The sequence below is a fragment of the Eubalaena glacialis genome, chromosome 11 (assembly GCF_028564815.1).
Source record: "Eubalaena glacialis isolate mEubGla1 chromosome 11, mEubGla1.1.hap2.+ XY, whole genome shotgun sequence".
Taxonomy (NCBI): Eukaryota; Metazoa; Chordata; class Mammalia; order Artiodactyla; family Balaenidae; genus Eubalaena; species Eubalaena glacialis.
Window position 1 is genome coordinate 14,862,615 of NC_083726.1, and position 15,670 is coordinate 14,878,284.

At 48.1% G+C, this 15,670-nt stretch overlaps 1 protein-coding gene across 1 annotated transcript in view; it reads left to right on the forward strand.

Annotated features, from left to right (window-relative positions):
• Window positions 1-15,670, forward strand: part of SYN3 (synapsin III) — a 451,497-nt gene that overhangs the window by 237,517 nt on the left and 198,310 nt on the right. The window lies entirely within an intron of this gene.

Sequence of the window (15,670 nt, forward strand, 5' to 3'; positions counted from 1 at the left end):
AAAAAGAAAATAGTAAAATAACACCAACATCTGTAACATTTCTTGACCTTCTGGTCCCACTTTTATCTCCCCCATGGCCCAGCACTGTCCTCAGGGACAAAAAGAATGAGAGAATTTTAGCAGACAAATTCTGTTTTCCAGAGTAGGACCCTTTCTTCACCTTATTTTGCATGGTGGATGGCTTTTCCTGATGTCCTAAGAGGGTTTTACCCCATCCTCTCTGGGCTAAAACTGCTCTCCTGACATCCTATTCCAGTCTCATGCAGGGACCATCCTTCCCAGGGTGAACTGTTCTGCTCCCCAAGCCTTGTACAAACCTGGCCCCAAGCAGCTCACTAAGAAATGTACTCTTCCTCCCCTTTCCAAGTTTGATTATGGACATGGAGCTATGTTAGTTTCCACGTTGGTAAAACTAGCACAAATATGATGATAAATGAACATTTGCCGTGGGAATGAATGAAACCACACAAACTCACAGGTAATCCGCTCCATGTAGAGTGTGCATCTTTTTGCACAGTCCACAGCTTGAAAATGAACAAGGGATATTGTTCATATTTTGGTGGGGTATTCAAAATGGCCAATCGTGTGCACTGAGTATGGACATCAAAGTTCTGGGGATCATTATGTCATGTGATCCTCCCCTGTGAGGGAGGCAGACAAGTGTTACTATCTCCATTTTAAAGAAGGGAAACTGGAATTCCCTGGCAGTCCAGTGGTTAGGACTCCGTGCTCTCATTGTCGAGGGCCTGGGTTCAATCGCTGGTCAGGGAACTAAGATTCCACAAGATGCGTAGGGTGGCCAAAAAAAATAAAATAAAATAAAGAAGGGAAACTGGGGTTCAGAAAGGTCAGGTAGGTAACTGGCCTATTGTTAGAAAGATAGTAGGTGGCAGACTTGGTCCTGGAACCCATTCCCCACCTAGTGTTTCCACTGGTCTGGGTGAGGTCCACTATGTAACAGAGGCAGAGCAGAGGGAGCAAGAGCCTGGCCTGGGAGTTAGGAAACTGTTCTGGTCTCTTTGTCACTAAATATGTTGGTGAACTTTTTCTCTCTGGTATTCAGTTTTCAGAATTTTATCTTATCATCTGTGTCGTGGACAACTTCAGGGGGCCAGGCTGGTTACATAAAATAATTTTTAAAAAATAATACTAATGTCTACCATTTAATTGAGCACTTACTATGAGCCAGGCACTGTTTGATGTACTTTACATGGAATGATTAATTTAATCCTCACAGCATCCTTATGAGTCTTCTTATTATAGCCACTTTACAGAGGGAAAACTGAGACACAGAACAGTTAAGGACCTTGATTCAGGGCCACACACCTATTAGTTGGGGAAAATGGAGCGCCAGGAATAAGGAAGTCCCTATAGTATACAGATGGATGAGGGAAGGTTTCTCCGATGAGGTGGACACATGAATAAAGGCAAAGAGAGAGAGAGCCATGTGGATATCTAGGAGAAGCGTTTTTAGACCAAGGGACTATCGAGTGGAAAGGCCCTAAGATGGGAGCATCCTTGATGTATCCAGGATGGGAGCAGCCAGTGAGCAGTAGGGGAAGGCAGGAGATGAGGTCAGAGATGGGATAGGCAGGGAGGGGCAGACTGTGTAGGACCTTGTGGCTCATGGAATTTGGCTTTTGTTCAGAGTGACATGGGAAGTCACTGCAGCACTCTGAGCAGAAGAGTGCCACTTGACTTACCATTTGAAAGAATTACTTTGTCTGCCATGAGGAAAAGAAGGGAAGGAGGCTGATGGGGGCAGGGGCAGAAACAACGAGCAGCTGGAGGAGACTGCAGTGATCCAGAAGAGAAATGATGGTAACTTGGACCAAGGTGGGTAGCAATAGACATGGTAAAATGCGGTCAGTTCTGATTTTATTATGAAGGTGTGGGTGACAGAATTTGGCAATGGACTGGATGTGGAGTATAAGAGAAAGAGGAAAGTCAAGGGTGACACCAAGACTTTGGGGTTGATCAAATAAAAGGAGTTGCCATTAACTAAGATGGGGAAGTCGGCAGCTCAAGCAGTGAGAGTTTGGCTGTCAGCCCATTTAACTAGCAGTGCTATTAGGCATCCAAGTGGAGATGTTGAAGAGGCCATTGAATCTGGGGTAGAGGGAGAGGATTGTCCGGGGATATAAATTTGCGAGTCATCAATACATAGATGATGTTTAAAGTCATGAGACTGAGATCATCATGGGAGGGAGTGTGACAGAGAAGAGCAGAGACCAGAGTGCTTCAAAGTTTTAAGGTCAGGACATTGAAGAGGAATCAGTAAAGGTGACTGAGATCAAGCAGTTGGTGAGAATCAAGAGTAGTGTCCCAGATGCCAAATGAGGAAAGTTTTTCAAGGAGGTGGCATGATCAACTATGTCAAATGCAGCTGTTTGGTAAAGTAAAATGAGAGCTGAAATCTGATCATTATATTTAGCAACATGGAGGTCATGCAAGACCTTGACAAGTGGAGGGGTGGGAGTGAGTTCAAGAGAGAATGGAAGAGAAGCAGAGCTCAGAAGTGTAGACTTCTTGGTATAAAGATGATTAGAAAAATTGAGTGGTAATTGGAGGATAATATAGAATCAAGAAAGTGTTTTTTTAAGGGAGGTATTGCAATAACATGTTTGAATGATGATGGGAATGATCCAATAGTAGAAGAGAATCTAGAGGAGGAGGACATATCAAAAGTGTTAGAATAAAGGATAAAATGTTAAATATTTGCCTAAAAGAATGGGAGAGTGAATGGATTAAGGAAGTGTAATAGGATAACAGAGCTTCAGATGAGTCCTGAAAATAACGGTCATATTTTTCTCCAGCCATATTCAGATGTGGTATGTTTTGATCACCTTTGCAGCTGAGGGCAAAAAAAGGTGAAACAGTATGACATTTGTAGTGGGAAGGCACGATCTGAACATGTTTTTGAGTGCCTGTGGGATTAGATGGCCAGGAGGCAGTTGATTACATATATATATACACACAAACACACACACATATCTATGTATATATGTGTATATATATACACACATTAGATTAGATGGCCAAGAGGCAGTTGATATATATATATATGATGACAATTCTGAGCTCTAGAGTAAAAAGAAAAACCTGAAAAGGTTTCAGAGAAAGAGATTACAGGCTACTTATGAAGAAAAGAAAAGAGAAAGAGACTGGCAACAGACCACTCATCTGAAGCACTGGAAGTTCGAAGACAGTGGAACAATTTTCTCAGACTAATGAGAGAAATGTATGTAATCCAGGATTCCCTTACCCAGCCGTGCATATTAGAGGGGCTCTAATATAAAAGGACTCAAAGTAAACCATCCATATACTCTTTCTGTGGGGATTACTTAAGGATCTACTCCAGTCAAATGAAAAATTGATCGGAACAAAGATCTCAAAATGAGGGAAGACAAAGCACACAAGTAAATTGTGTGTGTGTGTGTGTGTGTGTATGTGTGTGTGTGTTTAAAGCCACCAGCAATCCTTTGGGGGAACTATACCAGGGAAGTAATGGGAGCAGAAAGTGTATTGCAGGGGATATGAAAGCAGTAGCCAGAGAATACTCCTTCAAGAAATATGGAGGTAAAACAAGAAGGGAAGATCACTTAAGGGATCAAAAGAAGAGCTGACTTTTACTTATAAAAAGCAAAACCCAAGCATGTTTGTAAACCAAGGAAAAGGAGTTGTAAATGTGGAAGGTGTACAAATATGTGTGACAGCCCACATACAGTAGGGATGTCTTCTATTCCAGAAGGCATGGACCTTTGACTAGCTTGGATTTAGGAGGGAGGGAAACATATTGGGTTGGTTAGAAGGAGAGAAGGAAGAAAGGGTGGGGGAGGGGAGAGAGGTGAGGAAAAGAGTTGCTAAAGATACCCAAAAATCTATCAGAATCACATACCTAAAGCATGTGCTTTAGTGTAAGTATATTTAATTCTGTGTTCTGGGAACATAGCCCAGTCAGCACATCATTTGGCTGGGAGCTGTCTATTTTTCCCCATGGTCACGTAACTAGAGCAGACCTCTGAAGGAAGGGGTCTGATAAGACTGATAATTTTTTTGAGGAAGAATGAATTAAAGCATATCTGGAAGTCCTAGACGGGCACCTGGAGGAAAGCATCGTGACAAAAGTGGGAAAGCCCCGTGGAGGCAGGGATAGAAACTCAGGACAAAATCAGGTAACTTTACAAAACAGCATTACGTAAGGGTGGGACCGGCTGCATGGCACAATGGGCATGGCCTTCTGAGCTGCAGAGATCTCGGCTCAAATCTTGGTTCTCGTTCACTGTGAGACCTGAGAAAGTGATTCCACTCCTCTAAGCATCAGCTTCCTCATCTGTAAGTGAGAATGATAACACAGCCCTTGCAGAGCTTCTGTGAATATCACATGCATTCGGCAGGTTGTTGTGGAGGGTCCACTGGGTACCAGGCTTTGTTCCCAGGGCTGGGGGTTCCTTGGTAAAGAAAATATTCGTGTTTCTCCCTCCTGGAGCTTCCACTCTAGATGACTGTGAGAAGTTGAGCAAGAAAAGCTGCAAGCACAGAGCCTGGGGCATGAAAAGCACAAGAAGTGCTCAGTAGATGTCACTTCCACCCTATCCTTTCCCTAAGTGGCTTCCACAAAGGCTCCTCACCTAGCCCGCTTTCCCAGCCTTCCTCCCCGTGGCTGGCAGAACTGTGTGGCTCTGGGCAGCTCCCCGCACACCCCCAATAAGCCTCCATACCACAAAGGCACGGCCTTCCTCAGTTTTCAGCAAAAATCCTTGAAAACCAAGCTCTCCCATCTGGATACGAAGCTGAAGGAGGAAGCCTAGTGCTTGGAGCCCCCGGGGTTCCAGGATCTGAATCAGGCCCAGCTCGTAAGGGATCATCACTTCCTACAGGTCCCCTGCCTCAGGCTTGGCTCCTCGCCCCTCCAAGACATTCTTCCCGGGCCTGTGTTTGATGCATTGAGCTCCAGTCACTTCGAAATACAAGGTCATACACTCAGTAGTGTGTGATTTTTTTTTTTTTATACCCGATCTTTGTATCTGTGCAAAGGGGTGCACAACCCCCAGGTTACCCACTCCCATTCCCCAAACCCTTTCCCAGCTGTTTCCCTTCATCAGCAAGTCTGTGCTCCTTCCCACGTGTCGGCACTCCCAGGGGCCTTCCCCGCCTCCCTCCTCACCATGTGACCCTCCTCCACTGTCACCCTTTCGCCTGGATAGGCCTGTCATTTCTCATTATCGTCACCACCCCAGACCCAAATTTGTCCTCTGCTTTCCTGTTTCCAATTAAACCGCGTACTATCAGGAATCCTAGGTAACACTGTTCTGCGGTTGCCAGAGAGGAAAATGACAGCATTGCGGGGGAGGGGGGATTCCCACTGACCAGCCTTGTGGACTTGGCCAGAGATATTCTGGGGGTGGGTTGAAAGCTGTGGAGACCCTGGGGCAGATGGTGTGGGCGGGCAAAGTTTGTGGCGGGTGCATTCTCCTTCCTTGTCTTGCGCTTTCCTTTCACAGCTGCGGTTCCTTGGAGCCCTAACATTCCAGAGCTAATTTTAGGTTCTTGGGACTGGCTTGTTCTAAGTGACCTCGACCCCCACCTTTTCCCTCCGCCCAGCGTATTCATTCCAGCCTCTGGCTCACACAGTCCACACGCGCGCACGCGCTCTCTGGCTCTCGCTCAAATCAGAGAGGAGTAGTTGTAACCCAGGTCCCCCCACCAGCTCAGAGACCCTCAGGAAGCAGGAAACTGAATAGAGGCGGCGTGGGATGGGAATCCTGGAAGGACAAAAGAGGGTGGGGTGGGGAGCGACTTCCTGCCTCCCAAGTAAGGAGATGGTGTTTATGGCATCAGTCATGAGCTCACAGCCTTCTCAGAGCCTCTGAGGGAGGCTGAAGGAGCAGGAATGTGAATGAAGGCAGATTGGTGGGTGCCTGCCGTCCCTCCCACCCCGCGCCCCCAATATTTGTACAGCACGTGAACCTGAGCATACCTACAGGAGCCGCCCAGTTCAGAGTCTCATTAGGTTCTCCAATCACGAAGTAGAGCTTTAAAGTGGAAGAGACAGATGTCATCTTCTTCGTGCCTCTAACTCCACAGCGGGGAGAACCAGGGCCCAGAGACAGAAATGACTCCCCCAAGGTCTGGTCTGAGTGCGAAGTTATGTGAAGCCAGAGCTGGACCGAGCCTAGACTAGAACCTGGGCCTCCTGGCCTCCAGCTCAGAGTTCCTTCAGACATCAAGCTGCCTTCAGCTGTGGTTCTGGTCCATTTCTTGTCATGTGAGAGCAGGTTGCCGAGTCCTCTGTCACCATCAGCAGTGGGGCCATCGGGTGCCTCCCTCCCAAACTTGCTTCCTCAGCGCAGCCTTTGCCTGCTCTTTACAGAGGTGAAGTAGAAACCCTGAGAGGAAGTGAGGTCCATGGGGAAGCGATCCGGCCGCCTGCCGTGGGCCAGACGGGACGCAGTGAGCCCTTACAGAGAAAGGGGGAATTCTGTTTCTGCGCTCAATCCTTGTCTCTGCCAGTTCATCAGGAAAGTTGATTAAGAGCTGGGTCTTGTAAAAGGTTCCCGCTGAGGCAGAGCCTTCCGTTGGCTTCATGGGGACCTCCCGGTCTCCCAGCCACTGGTGACCCCAGTCACTTCTCCTGATGTGCTGGATCCCCAAGGTAGTACCGCGTGGCTAACAGCATTCGGACAGACTGTCTGGATATGAGTCCCTGCTCTTCCTGTTTTGTTTTGTTTTTTACCGTGATTTCTCACTTTGCACCACAACACAGCTATTTCTCTGTCTCTTATGACTCCACCTAATTATTCCAGAATCTTCCAGAAATGTTAACTCACATGGCAGAAGGAGTGAAGAGGGAAGTTGGGGGAGGGGGTTATGTAGGGAGAAGGATCGGGGGTGGGGAGGGGAGAGAGAGAGTAAAAGAAAATGTGACTGTTGGATAGAGTCAGCCAGTGAAAGATCCTTTCCAATGTCCAAACAAAAGCCTTCCTTTTCTTCTCTGCTTTGCTGTTTTGATGGAGGGGGAGAAGTACGCTTTTTACACTGCGGCAATACAAGTAGAACTAGGAGCCACATTTTACCACTTATGTAGCAGTTTCACATCATTTTGAAAATCTATTAGAGTTGCAACAGTTAAAACAGACCGTTTCCATGTCTGTAAAGTGGGAGTAAAGAGTATAGGGCTCTTTTGAAAATCAAATGAGTTCACATGACCTATACAATGTAAAAATTAATCAAACAGTACTCATAAGGTTAGAGCACTTTATTTATTTACTGTATGTCTGTTATACATAAAAAAGATTAAATGAATTCATACATTTAAATGAGTACATACATTTAAAACTCTCAGTGTCTAGCACATGGAAGGTGCTCAGTAATGACACTTATGGTTGTTATTGTAGCTATTGTTATTTAACTTTGGTCCCTCTGAGGACTAACCCTGCTCAGGTTCTGTTCCAGACCATGGCAATAAAGTGACTATTGCAATAAAGCAAGTCACATGAATTTTTTGGTTTTCCAGTACATATAAAAGTTATGTTTATAGTATACTGTAGACTATTAGCTGTGCAATAATAGCATTATGTCTAAAAAACACTGTACTTACCTTAATTTAAAAAATACTTTTTTACTGAAAAATGCTAACCGTTATCTCAAGCTTCAGCGAGTCATAATCTTTTTGCTGGTGGAGGGTCTCGCCCCTCCATGTTGATGCTGCTGACAGTCAGGGTGGTGGATGCTGAAGGTTGGAGTGGCTGCAGCAGCTTCGTAAAATAAGACCACAACGATGTTTGCCCCGTCAATTGACTCTTCTTTCACTTGAACGCTTAAGAGGCCATTGTAGGGTTATTAATTGGCCTAATTTCAATATTGTTGTGTCTCAGGGAATAAGGAAGTTCAAGGGGAGGGATAGAGATGGGGGAATGACCAGTCAGTGGAGCAGTCAGAGCACACACAACATTTATTGATTAAGTTCACCATCTTATATGGTTGCAGTTTGCAGCGTTCCAAAACACTTATAATAATAACATCAAAGCTCACTGATCACAGATCACTATTACAAATATAATAATAATGAAAAAGTATGAATATTGTGAGAATTACCAAAATGTGACACAGAAGTACAAAGTGAGCAAATGGAAAAATGGGGCTGATAGACTTCTCAACCCAGGGTTGCCACAAACCTTCAATTTGTAAAAGACACAATATCTCGAAACGCAATAAACAAGGTGTGCCTATAATGAGAATCTCTCCTATTTAACTCATGCTTTCCATTTTACCAGGCACTTTCCCATGCATTCTCTCCATTTCGGTTATCACAACAGCTCTCTAAGATGGCTGTTATTCTCCTCCACTTTACAGATGGGGAAGCTGAGGCTCCAGAGATGGAGTTGAGCTGCCCTAGGTCAGCCAGTAAGTGCAGAACTGGGACATGCCCCATGTGACTCTCAGGCAAGGGCTTCTACCTTACCTTGCTCTGCCCATCACCAACTCTGTTCTCAGATCCTACCCGACTTCCTGGTTAGACATGGGGTCCCTGACCCTGGTGCTCTCTTTGTCCTTAGGGAAGTGACCTATGCAAGGTCCCACGGCTTAACACGCCAAAGCTGAAATAGAACCCACGACTCCTGAATTTCCAGTCTGGCACTATTTCCTCCACAACCTTTTATCTTGTTGGCCTGTTTCCAATTTAGATGCATTATTACAAAGGGAAAGACTTTGTTGTTTGTCTTTCCCACTGAATTAAAGGAACCAAAGCCATTGCATCAGGAATTGGAATACATCACAGCCTGAGTGAAGAACATGTGGACGCGGGGCATGAAGGTTCAATCTGTATTCCACAGCTACAGTCAGAGAACCTGTCACTCCAGTCACTTCTCTCGCACCATGGAGTTCAAACCCCTGGCTCAGTCCTTCCTCAGGAAGGTGGCACCCCATGCTGACATGGGGGGAACAGATGCTAAGACACCCATTCAGGCCCTCGCTGTGGAGAAAAGGCACTGGGGCAGCTGCTGAGTCCTCACTTTAGTTATGTGTCCTTCAGAAGCCCCACAGGACTCTGCTTCCAGGTCCTCTCCCCCCACCCCCATCCTGACAATCTCCTGATACAGTTATTTTAAGGAAAGTTCCACAAGGCAAAACCTCACAGGGACGTGATGTTTGAGGGTTTGGTTCTTCCTGCCTCCCGCTGGAGACTGGTTTTGAGGTTGTTTTGCTGAATCACTTGGCAAAAAGTAAATAAATAAATGGAGGAAGGAAATTTTGCTTAAAAGGAATTCTGTTGCCTCCCCATAAAACAAAGCAACTGTCATCACCAGAGGAACCTGCGGGACCTGACCTCCCTGGGACCCTGTTTCACTTCATCCTGAGGCACCCCACCAGAGAAGAACCCATCCAGCCCTCTGCAAGGTGCTCAAAACCGGGCTGCCCACCCTCATGGGCAAGTTAGCTGTGTACTCCAGGCTCTGGGTGGCCCAACCTTGCTGTTGTTCTCCCCTCCCCCAAGGGAGGAGAAGAACCAGGAATGACCTGCCCCTGGGGCCTGACATCTTGTGAAGGTACTGGGCTTCCTTTGGGGGTCACCACCCACTTCAGTGACTTGTGCACATGGCTTCCACCAGCTACCCCTTGCCTCTCATTCATGTCCCATTACTTTTCTGGGCTCCTGCCCTCCATAAAAATAAAAGGACACGGAGCTCTAGACAATCAACTAGTCCAATCTCTCATCTTGCCGATACGGAGACTGAGGCCAGGATAGCAGCAGCAACTGATCCTGGGTCACGTGGCGCCTTCAAGGCTAGCATTGAAGACAGAGATTCTGTGGACCCTGAATTCCAAAGGCTGGCAGCAGCCACCATCCTCTGGATGGGAGAGCTGGCTGAGCCTCATGTGACTGAGCCTCCATGTGCCCCGGGAGCTCCCCCTACTAGAGTGAAAGGGCAGGGAAATGGGAGATTGGGAGGAACATTCAAGGAGACCCCTTGCAGCCGCCTGACCAGTTTGAAGTCAGATCCATCACTGTGGGTAGAGTCTTCTAAAAGCATCTCACAGGGCATCTCCTCTGTCCTGTCTCAAATCCTTCCGTCACCTCAGGCCCAGTCCACGCCCAGTATCCCAGGCATTCGAGGCCTCCGACGTTTTCCCCGTCTTCTCTGCCAGTCCGTCTTAGCCCTACGCCTCTGAACCTGCGTTGGGGAGCAGAGGAACCACACTCTGTGCCTGGTGAATCCCAGGAGCCTGGTGGTGGGGCCGTGGGCTGGGGTGGACACGCCCACGGGTGCCCAGCCCGTGCCTGTGTCAGCCTCCCCTGCTGTGGTGGAAGGAAGGCCAGCTGGGGGAGGCACAGTCCCACACTTCCTCTGAGATCCTGGGCAAGGCGCTCGCCGTCTCTGAGCCCCATTTCCTCACCTCACCTGGCATAGTTCAGGGAAAAGTAAAGCTCCTGGCACATAGGAGGTGTTCAGCAAACGTTCACACGCTTCTCCTTCGCCTGAACAGCAGGGCAGAGCAGCAGCATGCGGGAGAGCTCTCTCCTGGGATGCGGAGACTCTAGTGTGAGACCCAGTCGGGGCTGTGCAAGGCGCTGGCAAGCGGTGGGCGGGTGAGCAGGCAAGCATGGGCGGGAGCATCGCTCCTCACCACCAGCTCTGTCTAGACAAGGGCCTCAGACTTGCCGAGTCTCAAGGTTGGAAGGAACCACCTTTCTGAAAGGTCAAGTAGTCTAGTCAGAGGCTGATTTCAAAACATTCTTCTGTTAGCTTTTCCACGATACAGAATTTCATCCCAGCCAGATCACCCGGGATCACAATTTCCATTGTCAACTCTGTTGGTTGAGTCCATTCTGTGTGTCCCAGGCTTTTCCATATTTAGTCTCATTTAATCCTCTCGAGAGCCCCATGATATGACCATCATTTTGCTGTGAGGGAATTGAGGGTTGAGAAGGTTAAATCATTTTCCCAAGGCCACACTAATAATTTCATTTCACAGCTATTTGTTGAGCACCTAGTATATGCCAGGTAGGCCTGGAAATACAGCAGTAAGCAAGGTAGCCTGGATTCCCAACTGATTCTGGAGCTCTCTGCCTCCTCTTATTGCTGCCTCTTCCATCTAGATGCCACACGTAAATATAGGGCTTGAATAATTTAGATATTGAGAAGTTGAAATACACTCTTTTTGAGTAAAGCTTAAAATTCCAACCACTGGCTCTTCACGGGAGCAGTACTGTCCCTTGGGATGCAGTTTGGAAACTGATGGGAAGACTTTTGGTTGTTATCACAAGCACTGGGTGCTGTAAGCACTTAGTGGGGGACCCAGGGATGTGCACGGGAGAATTCTGCACGGCTGAGAGCTGTCCCCCACCACCAGACACTAGAGAGGTGAAAACCCATTTATAATTATCCAAACCAAGAACCTAATGCCACATTCAATTCACACACAAAGCATTTGAATGGGGAGCAGTTTTAATACACACCTCCCTTCCAAAAGGGAATCACCATATAAATTAAGGGAAGGCTGCACTTTATTTTGTTTGAACCTTACCAAGAGTAGTTTCAGGAAATCATGTCACGCGTGGCAACCCCACTCCTGACCTTTGAGTTGCTAATGAAACATCTGAATTAGTCCACATTTGTGACTTAAGTTCATGGCGATTCTGTGCATAAGTGCAAGCATCAGACTATTTCACTACATCTTCCAGTGTAGTCATGAGCGAGTACTTATAAATGGAAAAACGTTATTTTATTATAAATTATTTTTATTTACTTTTTATTATAAATGATTTGATTTCTTCTTTATATTATATGTAGGACACCCTGTTAATTTTTTAGAATTGTGTGTGTAGGTTAATTACGAATTTTATTTCAACATAGTAAAAGGGGCACTACAGGATATGTGTTACGGAAGGGAGCACTGGGTGTGAGAAGGTGGGGGTGGGGTCACTGCCATAGGGGAAAGGTCACCAGCAGCAGAGGGCAGTGAGCTGCTGAGAACAGAATGGAAGCTGTGCTTATGGGACTTGGAGTAGACTTGGGGTGTGATTTCCTGGCCAAAAGAGCGGTTTGTCAGCGTAGATAACTGATTGGAAAAAGCGCTGAGGTTGGCATCAAAAGATGTGAATTCGAATCTTGGTTCTGCCACTTCCTGACACTGAAACGAGGCAAAACTCCCCTGGCCTTTGTTGCTACATGGTAAACAGAGCACCTTGACTCAGAACGAGGTGATCTTGAGGTGTGATATCCCATGGTTCTAGGAACAGTCTTCAAGTGTTCTCAAGATTCCTTGCGCTTCTAGACCAGCCAGTGCGGTGAGTCTGGAGGCAAGAGGGTGGAAGCCATAGGAGCATCCATCCGGTTTGAACCTGGGTGTGCCACCTTGGACAGGTCATCTTCTTTCTCTGAGCCTTAGTTTTAGCCTCAGCAAAATGGGAATTAGAACAGTCCTACCTTGATAGGGTTAGGGTAGCATTTGGGGTTTAACAAGGCAGCATCTGCAAAAAGTGCTGGAACTCAGTAATTCTCCATAAACATCAGAGGTAAGTTCTTCTTCCTCCAACCTCCCCCGCCTCCCCCAAACTCCCCACACCAGTTCCCGACCTCTGTCCCTTGATCCCAGAGCCAGGCTGGGGAGGGAAGGAAGTGGAGTCGTGCTCCAACTTGTCCTGGGACAGAGAGCAGAGGTTAGACGTCCACCTACGCTGGGGAGTTTCCACCTCCTTCTCTGGCCAGCTGTGGGGTCCATGAGGAGCAAAGTGACTAAGATAGGGAGAATTTCTGGAGTCCTCTCTGGCCCTGGCCTCAGGCCTCACCCACTGGGAAAAGCAGAGGAAAGCAGTTTCTCAGCCTGGAGATTCTGCCCAAGGGCTTGACCCATGGCAGATGGAGACTCACCTTCCCTTTCAGCATTAAGGTGTAAAACTGTATGGTATGTTCAGGAGCATTTGAGAACTCGCTGGAATTCATAACGAGGATCCCAGTGAGGGGCAGGGGGAGCCAATGGAAAAGCCTGTTTGCCTTGCTTGGCCCAAATCTTCAGGTAGCAGGAGGCCCACAGCAGCATAGGGTGGCCTGAGTGGCCTTGGGAATGTTCAGTAGTCGAGGACCAGGTAGACGACCACGGTAAGGGGAATGAGGAGGAAGCACAGGCACCTTCCACAGGACAGCTTCTCCCGCAGCACCCCGTACAGGGAGCCTTCGGCCGCAAGGCTATGGGACCCAGGCTCCTCGGTATCCAAGCCAGCTCTGGAAGCCTTGTTCCCACCGAGGTGCGAGTGATTCAGGCTCTTCCAGAAGTCATCTTGTTTCAACAGGCATCAAAACTTTCTTGCAGAGGAGTGGTTTGCCAACCATGCCCACTGAGCATCTTAGGACAAGGGGAGGTTGAGCAGACAGGCTGTGGGCCACCCTGAGCAGTACTGTGCTGGACACTGGCGACTCAGACCCGAGGAGACACAGTCCTTCTCACAAGGACCCACCTCCCAGTGAAGACCAACAGTCATAGAGGGGCATGAGCCACTCCACCCATAGACATGAACCTGAGGTGTCTGGGAGTGAAAGAGGGGAGCAGGATAGTCTTCCTAGAGGAGGTGAGGCTTGAGAAGAATCTTGAAGATAGAAAAGGGATCAGCTGGTTGGAGAAGAGGTGAGAGGGCATTCCAGGCTGAGGGAGCAGCTCATGCAAAGCCCCAGAGGTGTGGACCACCACCATGGTCTGGGAGCTTCAGGTGGTTGTGGGAAAGTAGAGGGATGAAAAGAACTGCTTTGGAGTCAGACACGCCTATGTTCAAATCACTGCTCTGCCACCTGAAGCCCATCACCCTCTCTGAGCCTCAGTTTCTCATCTGTAAAATGGGGGTAATTCCTCACAAGAACATAAGCTTTGTGAGGGCAGGCACCCTATGTCTCTTGTTTGCTTCTGTAAGCCCAAGGCTAGAACAATGCCAGGCCCAGGTGATCCCTCGGTCTGGGTTTGCTGATTGGATGATTGGATGAAGGACAGTGCATGTGAAGTGTCTGGCACAAAGCACATGCTCATGAATAAAGATGATTTAGAAGCATGGGGTTCGTAGAGCAGGGGGTTCTATAGATGAGAATGGTAAGGTGGTGGAGACTTGGATGCCAGAAATTCAGACTTTTTCTGTAAGCAGTGCAGGGCAGTGAAGGTCTCTGATGAGCCCCTGGGTCACTATGTGTAAACCCCTGCTGGTGAGTCAGATTGTGCCTGGGCCCCTCCTGTGGTGGAGCCAGCCATCTCTGAGACCCTTTCCCCGGGAAGCTCCCTGCGTGTTGTTGTCACAAGGCAGTCAGAGGTCTTCCAGAGGCCCCTCTGGAAACAGCCTGAGTCAGAAATTGGGAATTTCTGGAGATGACTAGATGTCAACCCCTTGGGTTGGTCCTGGGACTGGGAAATAACCCCTGCCTGACTTGAAGTCACAGGGTCAGCATCCACAGTACCACAGGACCCATGACCTTTGACTCTTCCATGCAGTCAGGCCTCTTGACCCAGCCAGCCTCTAGTATTTGGTTCACTGTGAGGAGAGGAGCGCTCAGGCTGCGATGGGGTGGGGCAGTGCTCCATCACCTGGGTCTTACTCAGGGGCCCTGAGGCTCAGTGTGGCCTCGGCTGGAGGTTCTTGGGATGGGCTCACTGCCAGGAGGAAATCCATGTTGTTCAGGCCAAATCCTGACCCTTCTCATGCCTTACATGGTTCTAGTTCTGGGGGAGGCCAGGGCTTTCCCCAGAATCCTAGGCTTCCCTGAAAGGTCCTAGGGCTCCGGCTTGCCTCCTTCCATCTCTCTGCTCCCACACCCCTTCTGTCAGAGAAGCTGCTTGTGGCTCCCACAGCAAATCCCTAGGGCATTCACCACTCCCTGCACTTCAGCCTTGCCCCGCACGGCCATCTCTACGTCAGAGCCTCTCCTGGATGCAGGAGAGATTGACAAAGGAATCCGGACTCCAGAGGGGTATAAATTAGTGGGCAACAGCGTGGACAAGTTGGTTGCCCATCAGACAGAAATATTAGGGCACTTCTTAAGATTGCCGTGAGGAGTCAGTGAGATGAGAGTTGTAAAGGGATAGCAGTGTCCTGGCACGTGGCCAGTGCTCAGAAAAAAGGCAGGTGGTAGTAATAGTAGTAGTATTAGCGGTAGTGGTGGTAGCAGTAGTAGTAGGAGTCGCAGTGGTGGTAGTTAATAGTAGTCGTAGTAGTACTGGCAATAACAGCAGCAATATTAGTAGTAGAGTTTTTTGTAACTTACTGAGGTAGAGACACTAGAGGAAGAAAAATGTTGGAACACACACAAAAAACCTAAGGAACTGCAGTCTGGCAATTCAGACCTGCACCCTTGTCCTGAAGGGACCAGAGGGAGGCTGGGGCCAGAGACAGCAAGCTCAATCAAAAGCTGCTCCAAGGAGTAGGTGAGCTCGTCGGTGAGCGAGGCTTTGGTGGTGAGGAGGACAACTGCGTGTGAGGAGGAGGGAAAAGGATGTTAAAAGAGCAGCCCCAGGGTGCCTGGGGGACATGGACCCGAATTTAGAGAGCATAGGCGTGGTACTTGGTATACAGGCAGTGCATAATAAAAGCTTACTGATGCTCCTGGAGTTCCCCTCAGTAAAGATTCATCAAGTCCAATACCTGGGGACCTGCATTCATTTACTCATTCAACAAGTATTTATTGAACAC